The sequence below is a fragment of the Microtus ochrogaster genome, chromosome 6 (genome assembly GCF_000317375.1).
Source record: "Microtus ochrogaster isolate Prairie Vole_2 chromosome 6, MicOch1.0, whole genome shotgun sequence".
Lineage (NCBI taxonomy): Eukaryota > Metazoa > Chordata > Mammalia > Rodentia > Cricetidae > Microtus > Microtus ochrogaster.
This window is the reverse complement of record NC_022013.1, coordinates 12922143-12931747: the sequence shown is the minus strand read 5'-3', so window position 1 is coordinate 12931747 and position 9605 is coordinate 12922143. Positions and strand designations below refer to the sequence as shown.

General features: G+C 44.4%; 1 pseudogene; it reads right to left on the bottom strand.

The window, feature by feature from the left end:
- The window catches only part of LOC101980777, a 7321-nt pseudogene extending 2005 nt beyond the window's left edge, over positions 1 to 5316 (bottom strand).
- Between the last annotated feature and the right edge of the window lie 4289 nt (positions 5317 to 9605).

Below are 9605 nucleotides of genomic sequence, written 5' to 3'. Positions count from 1 at the left end.
GGGGGGAGTTTGGGGGTGGGTGGAGCTTGTCTCTTTAAGGGACAGACCAGGATAATGATAACAATGACCCTGAGAAATGACAGCTGCCATCCTCTGTCCTCCAAGCAAGCATGAATATATTGTGCACCTGCATGCATGCATATGAGCACACACTCCCACAGAGAAAGAAACAGACAGAGATAGAGACAGAGAAAGAAAGTTAATTCCTCTTTGCAAAAATACTGGTTCCCAGCATGACTGTGGAATGGGTATACACTTCCTCCTTTGGTTACCCAATGCTTTGTTCTAGAAAGAATTTTCTCGTGTCTTTGGGGACACTGACATGAAAAATTCATGTATAGTTTAGTTTATGCAGCAAGCAGCTTCCTAAAAACTTTGTGTGAATCACATTTTTTAAAAAAAAAAAAATTGAGTCCCATTTCCCTACTGACTGTGGCTATCTGCTCATGGTCGCTTTCCCTCCCTCCATGATTTATCTCCAATTGGCAGCAGCAAACTATAACCCTAGCTTCACAGCTCTATCCATCCCAAGAGGCTCATCAATCAATCATCAGAATTTCCATTCAGAGCCTATTATGTGTAAGACAGTGTTGATGGTCTGTAAAGAGAATAGGGATTACACCAGAGGCGCCAGGGGACGCTGCTATCTGAATCCTCTACAAAACCTTGTGAATACTCCACTCTGACTTATCTCGTCTGTAATTCAGATTTTTCCTCTATCAGGTTTCTCCCGAAGAGGTATCTGTGTGTGCTGAGCGGGCTATCTAAGTTACCATAGAAATAGAAAGGCATAAAAGGATATTTAGAAATGTAAGGACATATATAAATCCTCACTAACAGCAATTGTGATTGTTGGGAGCAATGGCTGAAACTGTCATAGTGTGTTCTGAGTTGGGAACAGGCTCAGATAACATACCAGTCTTCTGCTCAAGGCAAAACAAGAGCAAACTAAGAAAAAGTTAATAATATCCTATAAAAACAAGTCTGGAAAGACAATTCAATTTTCTTCTGTGACAGGAGATGAATTCATATCACTGAAGGACCTCCAAGTCAACCTCTAGTATCTCTGTGGTGTGACTTTCTCCCGGCCCGCTCGTGGTGTTATCTGTGGCATCACACTGGTGGTGTGACCTACTTCAACAGCAGGAGAAGCTTCAGAAGGAAGTATCTATGATTTATTGACTTCTCATTGTCATCTGTACAGTCAGGGATTCTGGGCCTCTCACAGAAGCCTAAGTACCTAAGGGTAAATACTGGAAACAGCCAAGACAGCATACTTGAGATTTGTTGTGTGTTTGTAAACACCAGAAATGAACTCACACCACTTTAATAACAACAAGAGAATAAAGGTTTACAATGAAAAGTGTTTAAGATTTTAATCTGTGGAGTTCAAGAGCAAAGAAAAACAGTCCCAGAAGGCTTAGCGGCGGCAGGGAGGTTTTCCTCTGGACCCTGATCACACCAGCCTCTTAGCTGCCTTTTTATTAGGGCGTCTGTACCCCTGTGCTTCCTCCAACACCTGCCCTTTCTGCTGCCTACCATGTGGACACCAAGAGCCTCAAAGTCTACTGTTTAACCTCAAGATGCCTGGGGAGGTGCAGACTCTCTCTTGGTCCAATTCCAAACTCCTAAAAAAAGTTTGAATTTTAGCAGTTTGTCGCAGATGGCTGCCATTTATCCAGTAATTAGTTGAGGCTGGGGGTGGATGTCTGCTCCACCAGCTCAGAGTGTCATTGCGAAATGCCGCCAACCGCATAAGTTAAAAAGCACGTACTTAGAAATGCTACCAGAAAGGTAAGTGAAGCATGGGACCCCTCCTCACACGGCCTCCCCATGCATGTGCGTGGAGAAAGAGAGACAGCAAGCTAGTCATGCATTTCTCTATTTAACCTAGCATTCTCACAGTGCTCAGTACTAAAATAGATGAAAACCAGGCACTGTGGCACACACTCAGAAGTCTGAGGCACATGAATCACAAGTTCAAAGCTTATCTGGACTACATAAAAAGTTTCAGGCTAGCCTGGGCTTCATAGCGAGACTTGGTCTAAAGACAAAAAGATAAAACAAAGATGGATACTGAGGGCACCTGTCCCCCGCAGTCTTAATGCCTCAAGCCCATCAACTCAGGATTCCGAATATGGTCTACCTGATCTTTCTTCTGAATAAAGCCAAGCTTAGTTACAGTTATTCTTTGACTTTAACCTGCCTTTGAGAACAGTAGCCTGCCTTCTCCTCTAGCCTCCTCCTCCTCACGCGTTCGCTCTCTCTCTCTCTCTCTCTCTCTCTCTCTCTCTCTCTCTCTCTCTCTCTCTCACACACACACACACACTACAGAAAGGAGAGAGATGACAATGACACATACAACACAGAGTGAAGTAGGCCAGGATAGAGGTTCATAAAGAAATGGTAACCAAAACAAAACCATGCAGAGAAAAGAGAGTACTGTGGGGGCTGGAGAGACGGCACCGGCTGCTCTTGCAGAAGATGGAGCTTCAGTTCCCAGCACACTTATGAGGCTCGCAGCATCCAAACCATCCTGATCCATGGGATCTGATGCTCTCCTCTGACTTATATGGATATTAGGCATGCACCTGGTTCACATATTACATACAGGCAAAAATTCACACACATAAAATTAATTAATTAATTAATTTCTTAAAAAGAGAAATACAGAGTGGGACCCCGGCCAGAAAGTCTACTTGTTGTCAAATTCAGTAGTACTAAAGGAAAAAAAGTGAACCAGTAGCCTTTACTGCATGTAAGTACATAAACTTCTCTTGTATGGATTTGTATGCATGTTCATGAGTGTATATCAAATAGTATGCTTGTGGAGATCAGAGGCCAATGTCAGGGATCTTCCTCAATTACTCTCCATTGTTTCCTTGGGGTCTTTTGCTTTGTTTCTTTTTAAGCATAAGGACCACTTACTAGAATTTAAAAGGAAAACCCTCGAGCAGGCAACTATAAATCTCTCAGCTTTGAACACATAGCTTACATATACATACATATATATCATATGTATATATATATATCATACAGATACTATGCATATATATCATATGTATATATATCATACAGATACTATGCATCATATACATGTGTATATGCACGTGAGTATACATTGTGCACAGATACATCATATCATATACATATACAATAGCCAAAGATCTATTGGCAAACAGAAGGCTGTTGGGGGGAAAGTTGACTTTTCTCTCCCTCTCACTTCAGAAAATCAATTCCTGTAACATTGCATTTAGAAGCAGCATTGTAAGAACATCCAACCACCGTCTATCCCTTCTTCCTTTTGTTCATTCAACTTCTTTCACTCTGAGGGTTCTAGACTGCACTCTGTTTGGAGCCACCATCCCTAGCCTTTCTTCATTAGTTAAGTCAACTTGGACTTCAGGGTTTGGGAGTTTTCACAATATCCTTGTTCATACCTTAAGCTCTCTGAGCCATCTTTTGCTTTCTCTTCCCACCATTCAGATGAAACTCGAGCCCTGGTGCCTTTTTCATTCCTCTGTCCAAGCAGAAAAGGACAACCCAGGCACCTGATATGCTCTGATTCACACCTCGGAGGGAGCCCACCTCGGCCGAGTAATCCCACGCCATCATTCTGTGTTAGTTTTTTTCCCAAAGTGTTACTTTTCTCTCACTCTGTCTCTGCCACAACCACACTCCTCGCTCATCAGATGATCCTGCCTCCTACATCCGAGAGAAAACAGATGCTACTAGGGAAGAAATACCCGCAAGCAAACCCACACACCCTGCTGCAACGGAGCCCATCCATCTCGTCCTCTTTTCCTCCCACATGGGATGGGGGCTCACACAACTCTGCCTGCATCTGCTCTTTAGGTCACCCACACAACTCTTGATCTCATTTCTCCTTTTCTTCTGCTCTTCATGACCCTGCTCTGGCTCGAAGCACCTACTCACTTTCAGCTGAGCCTGCCTAGCCACCCTGAACCTCATCCACACACTTTTCAGTCAAGAAGGAGAGTCATTTCTTTACCTTATGTCAGTTCTCAGCCCTGGGATCCGAGTCTGACACCCATCATTCCACTTAAGCAGCCTTCGCTGGCTTCTTTGATGATATTGCATCCATCACCATAGTGGATCTTTCCATAGACTGGATTCCGGCCTTTCTTCCTTCCTTTGGTTTTCAGGATCAGATAATCCTGAATTTTTTTCCTAAATGCAAATCTAATCACATGCTCAATTCAATAAAATACCTGACAAAAGCCACTTATGAAAGGAAGGTTTACTTGGGTTACAGTCCAAAGTAGAAAAGGCATGTTGTCAGGAGCCGGAGGCATCTTCATGTATTATATCCTTAGTTAGGAAACAAAAAGATGAATCCTAGATTTCTCTTTTTGATTCAGTCTAGGACACCAGCCTATGGAATAGTGGTGTCTACACAGAGGGGAAAAAACTGGGGCTAACTATGCCCTGTAATGCTGTAGACACAGAATCCATGGTGGAAAAAAAAACTGGGCTAAAGGAGATAATGAAGAGGGCTTAGGGAGACCAGGCAGCCAGTGATGAGCAAACAAGATGATCTGAGTTTAGTCTCCAGCACCTACATTAAACAGTCATGAGCAGATGTGCCTATAAACCCAGACAAGGGGAGGTGGAGACAGGTGAGTCCCTAGATCTTAGTGGTCAAGCAGCGAAGCCTAATTGGAGAGTTCTAGGATCCAACAACACAAAACCTCAGAAACACAAGATGTATGACTCCTAAAGACTTTCATATGAGATTGATCTCTGGTGTACACACACACACACACACACACACACACACACTCACTCACCAGTAAGGCTACCAGAAGGCAGCTGGGATACGGAGGATGAACCTCCAGAATGCAGAGGAAGAGAAGGAAAACTTTTATTGTGCTAGTAGTGTGTGTTCCCAGTAGGATCCTCAGCCCTGCTTCCTTCCTGCTAATGACTTTTAAGAGCCACCCAGAACATGAACGCTTCTCCTTGGCAGCAGATGGCAGCAGTAATAAGCCTCAGTGGCGTGCTAAACACTGACAGGTGGCCCAGAAATGGGCTCCGCTCCCCCATTAAAAAGACAACTTGTCTCACAGATGCAGCAAACGGATGGGAACCACACAGAGACATGTCTTTTTCAATGAGGTACGAATCTTCCGACGTGACTTCTGATAACTTCCCCTGTAACCCCAGAGACATGCTTCTACCACTGAAGGACTTCCATGGAGCTGCCCTGAGGTTCCACTGAATCATTAGCTTAGCTTCTAACCCTGGACCATAGGTGTTGGTTCCATGGAGATCAGAGAGCCACAGATGGTCCATCCTCTCTGGGTCACATCTCTTTAGTTGGCTCTCATCCTCAGCACACCTGTCTTTGAACTTCCACAGTTTCCTAACAACCAATAAACATCTGTGTGTCCCCAAAAACACCCCATGATCCATGAACTTTGTGAAGAAAAGTTCCATATATTACTCAACGTTGCTTTCCTCCGATGTCCAGTAAAATGCCTGGGACCCTATAGGAGGTTTGGCAGAATGGAAAGAGCAAGCCTTAAGAACACTTGGATGTGAGTCTTTCCATCCACATCATCTTCCCCAGTGTGTTCATGTCTCTGGATTTCATTCTTCAGGTGTAAAGGCGTACCTGCCTGTAGAGTATAAGGATGAAAATTATCTTTGAAATGCACATACCTCCCAGTACAACTCCAAACATCCAGTAGGAGTCTGCATGGATTGAGCAGCTTCTGGGGACTAACCCTGCACCCCAGCTGTGCTGCTTAGTTTTGATTTTCAATTTGACACAACCTAGAATCGCTCTCTAAGTCTAGTTGGCCTATGTGCACTACTGTGGGGTATTTTCTGGTTGTTAATTATTGTAAGAAGACCCAGAACACTGTGGGCAGTGCCAATACTAGGATGGCGTATAATGGTGAACTGTATAAGAATGAAGAAAACTTAAAAAATGCCAGCATGGACACTAATCTCTCCTCTCTCTCTCTCTCTCTCTCTCTCTCTCTCTCTCTCTCTCTCTCTCTCACACACACACACACACACTGTATATGTGATGTGACTAGCTGTTTTGAGTTCCTGTCCGGCCTTCTCTTTAGTGACCTCCTTTTTCTAGTCGCTTTTTCTTAGAGTATTTTACCACAGCAACAGAAATGAAACCACCATCACAGCTTGGTGGAGAAGCAGATAACCAGCTGGGAGGCTGTGCATGTGGAGAGACAAAGGCCAGATGGGAAACCTCTGCATCTTCCTCTAAATTGTCTGTGAAATTACAAAAAGAGAACACAGACACACAGAAGAGAGCTTAAAAAGAGAGAAATTACCGTCCTGTTCCCAAGAGATAAAGCATCCCAAGAAATGTACAGAAAAAAAAGAAGAGCAAGGACTTGGGATGAAAAGCTGATAAGTCTAGGGATGGCACTTCATGCAGATGTGCCCAAGGCACTTGCCGTGTAGTGAGTGGAAACCCCAGTAATGCTCTGATCATTTGTCTAAGAAGCTGTGCATTGCTGCACCTCCTGTGCACCTGACCACTACCAGCCACCCTCCCCACTCTTTCCCACTGCTCTGGAACGCTATGTATGAGCTGCCTTCCAGGGACTTACACAGGGCAGGGAGCTCTACGCTAAAAAAAAAAAAAAAAAAAGGAAGCCACTGTTGATTGCCCAGCTGTCATGGAGACATCACTGGAGCAAGAGGAGCAGCATGTCAGTCAGGCATGGGGCCTGTACTGGAGTGTTGCCTGCTTTGGTCTTGTGCATGGAGAGCCCTGGTAGGCTGCCATTCTCCAGTTAACTGTGCCTTATGCCCATTCCCATATGAGCAGCACTAATTAGACACAGTTGAAGTTGGGAGGTAGGATAGACAGTGCCTAGAGGAAATAGTGGGTAGGTATGACTTAAATGCACTGCATTCATGCATAAAATTACAAGGAATAAATACAGTTTAAAATTTAAGGGAAAAGTAGCATCAACTACCATAGAAAAGAAAGCCATTGACACCAGTGTTCATGAATGGAGACAGTCCAGGGCTTACGTAGGAACCAGGCTCTCCTCGATGTGTGCAGTGGGTGTCAAAGTGGGTGTGCTAGAACAGAGTCCTGTGCATTTAATGTTCGGTGGCTACTTCTAATCAATCATCAGTTCCTTTTACCTCCAGAATTTGAAATCTCTAAGCAAATGTCTGGGCTGAGGGGGACAAGGAAAAATGGTTTCTCCAGCACAGTCTCTGCTGGTGTGCGTGTTCTCTCTGAGGTGCCTCTTGTATTTAGTATCTGTTATTATTCTGGTGTAGCCACTCCGGCAGATACTCCGAAGAAGAGAGGCATAAATACAGAAATAAATTGCAGTCACGTCTAGGATGTGCATCATTGCTGTTTAACTCTCAAGACCAGACACACAGGAGAGAAATGAGGCACTGGGAAGAGCCAGCTCCCATTGGGAGGAGACTGTGACTCCCTGCCACCCTTTACTTTTTTTCTTCCTGGTGGAGGACAGGTGAAAAATAACATGTTTCCACATGCAAAATGCTTGCCCTTGTAACAACTCAAGAGAAGTTCACAGGCCAGAGTTGGGAAGATCAAAGGTCCTTGGCCCCATCCTGGCAAAGATCCAGGGGGGAAACCTGGAGCGGACACAGCTCCTCCTACTCAGATCTGATAATGTAAGTGACTGGAGCCCCATCCATCCCCATATTCGGGACAGAAAATTCAGGCTGAGGGGAGATGGCTCAGAGGGTAAAACCGTTATAGAAGCATGAGAACCTAAATTAGACTCTCCAGAACCCATATAAGAGCCAGTAGTGTAATGGGAATTATTTCCAGAAGGTGGAAATAGGGGAATCCTGGAGTTTTCACAACAACTGCTTAGTGTGTGCAGACCAAAGAAGAAAAGCAAAACCTGATTCAGACAGATAGAAGGTGAGGCCTGACTCCCAAAGTTATTCTGTGACTTCTGCACAAGAAACACGGAATGCGCATGCACGCGCGCACGCACACACACACTGACACACGTGATTTGAAAAGCTGCTATCTATTTTCTTCAAACTAGAACTCCACTATTCATAAATTATCTTTTCTCACTTCACTCTGAAACACAGCACTGCCAAGCTGTTCTCAATGATCCAGACAAAAGGAACAGAGGCAAGGCAATGTCCCCAAATAGAAATTAAATCCATTTATCCTTATTCCCGCAACAAAGGGAGCATGCTGAACGCATACCTGTGCTTATACACAGAAAAATGGATAAGAAAGCAGAGATTGCTTCTAGCACTCTCTGCCTCTCCTTCACAGGCCTCATAGAGCCTCTGTTCCCTCTCCTCTGCTGCCAGGGTCCCCGGAGCTCTTTCCTACTTTGGGGAGGGCCATGACACACGAATAATTCAGCAAAGGCAGCAGGCTTCCATTATACTTTGTGGGCAAGCCTCAGGCAGAAACCACAAGACGAGGCGAAAGACTTAAAGTAGGAAAAAAAGGCACTGACAATGGAGCAAGGGATACTGGGAATCCCCCCCCAAAAAAAAACCACCTAGGTGCCATAGTTCACTGGTATCATGCATTTACATTAGGGTGTGCGCTCAGGAAGCAAGTAGTGGAGCCAGTGATTGTTTTAGAGATGAGATTTCTCCCCCAAATGATAAGGAAGCCTTCCCTCAAGACTCCACAGCAATGTGACTGTTACCAGTCTTCCAGGTTCTTTCCCCTGACCCACTTCAGTGATGAACTAAACTTCTAATAGTCAGGGTACAGGGTATAGAATCTCTTCAGAATCTGTCCTTTTCCAACTCTATGCTACCAACTAGGGCATCTAATAACTATACTTTGGGATCTTTTGACTCTCAACTGGTTCAAGTGGAGAGAATAAGCAGCCGTAGAGGGTTGAACCCTAAATGAAACACCTATATCACACACTGACTTCGTAAGACTCAGGGACCATCATAAAAGAAGTGCTTGGAAGGCATGGAAGAGTCAGAGGTTGGAGAAGACAATTTTGAAAGTGTCTTCTGGACATTGCAGGACCAACAGCTGTCGTGGTTTTCTGCAGGAGATCAAGCCAACCAAATTCCAGGACAGCTATGGGAGGGACTCATGTCCTCACCTCTAGCCAGGGCTATGGCCAGTTGATGGCTTTTAGGAGAGGGGGGGGGGTTCCTTAAAGGATGTGACCTCTAGTAATTGTTCCAGTGGTCCAGTATTAGGGTCAACACACATGCGCAGATGGGCAGTACTAATTGGATTTAGTGGATTATGAAAAATATAAAAGAAGTTATGAAGCTGGAAAAGTGTGTGATGAGGGACTCTGGGAGGAACTGGGGAGAAGGAAGGGAAGAGTAGAGATGAACAAAATATATTGAATATACGTATGAAATGCTCAATGAGTGAAAGCACGTGAAAAATAGTAACATCAAAGTTGCATCATATGAGACTGAGAAGACATCTCCCTGGACAAGAGTATTTACTGAAGAAGTATAAAGACCTAACTTCAAATCCCCAGCACTCATAAAAAGCACAGTGTGGCTGCCTATGACTGTAACCTAGCACAGTCAAAGTAGAAGGAGCCAGAATGACCCCAGGACTTACTGGATGCCAGCCTAGCTCTAGGTCT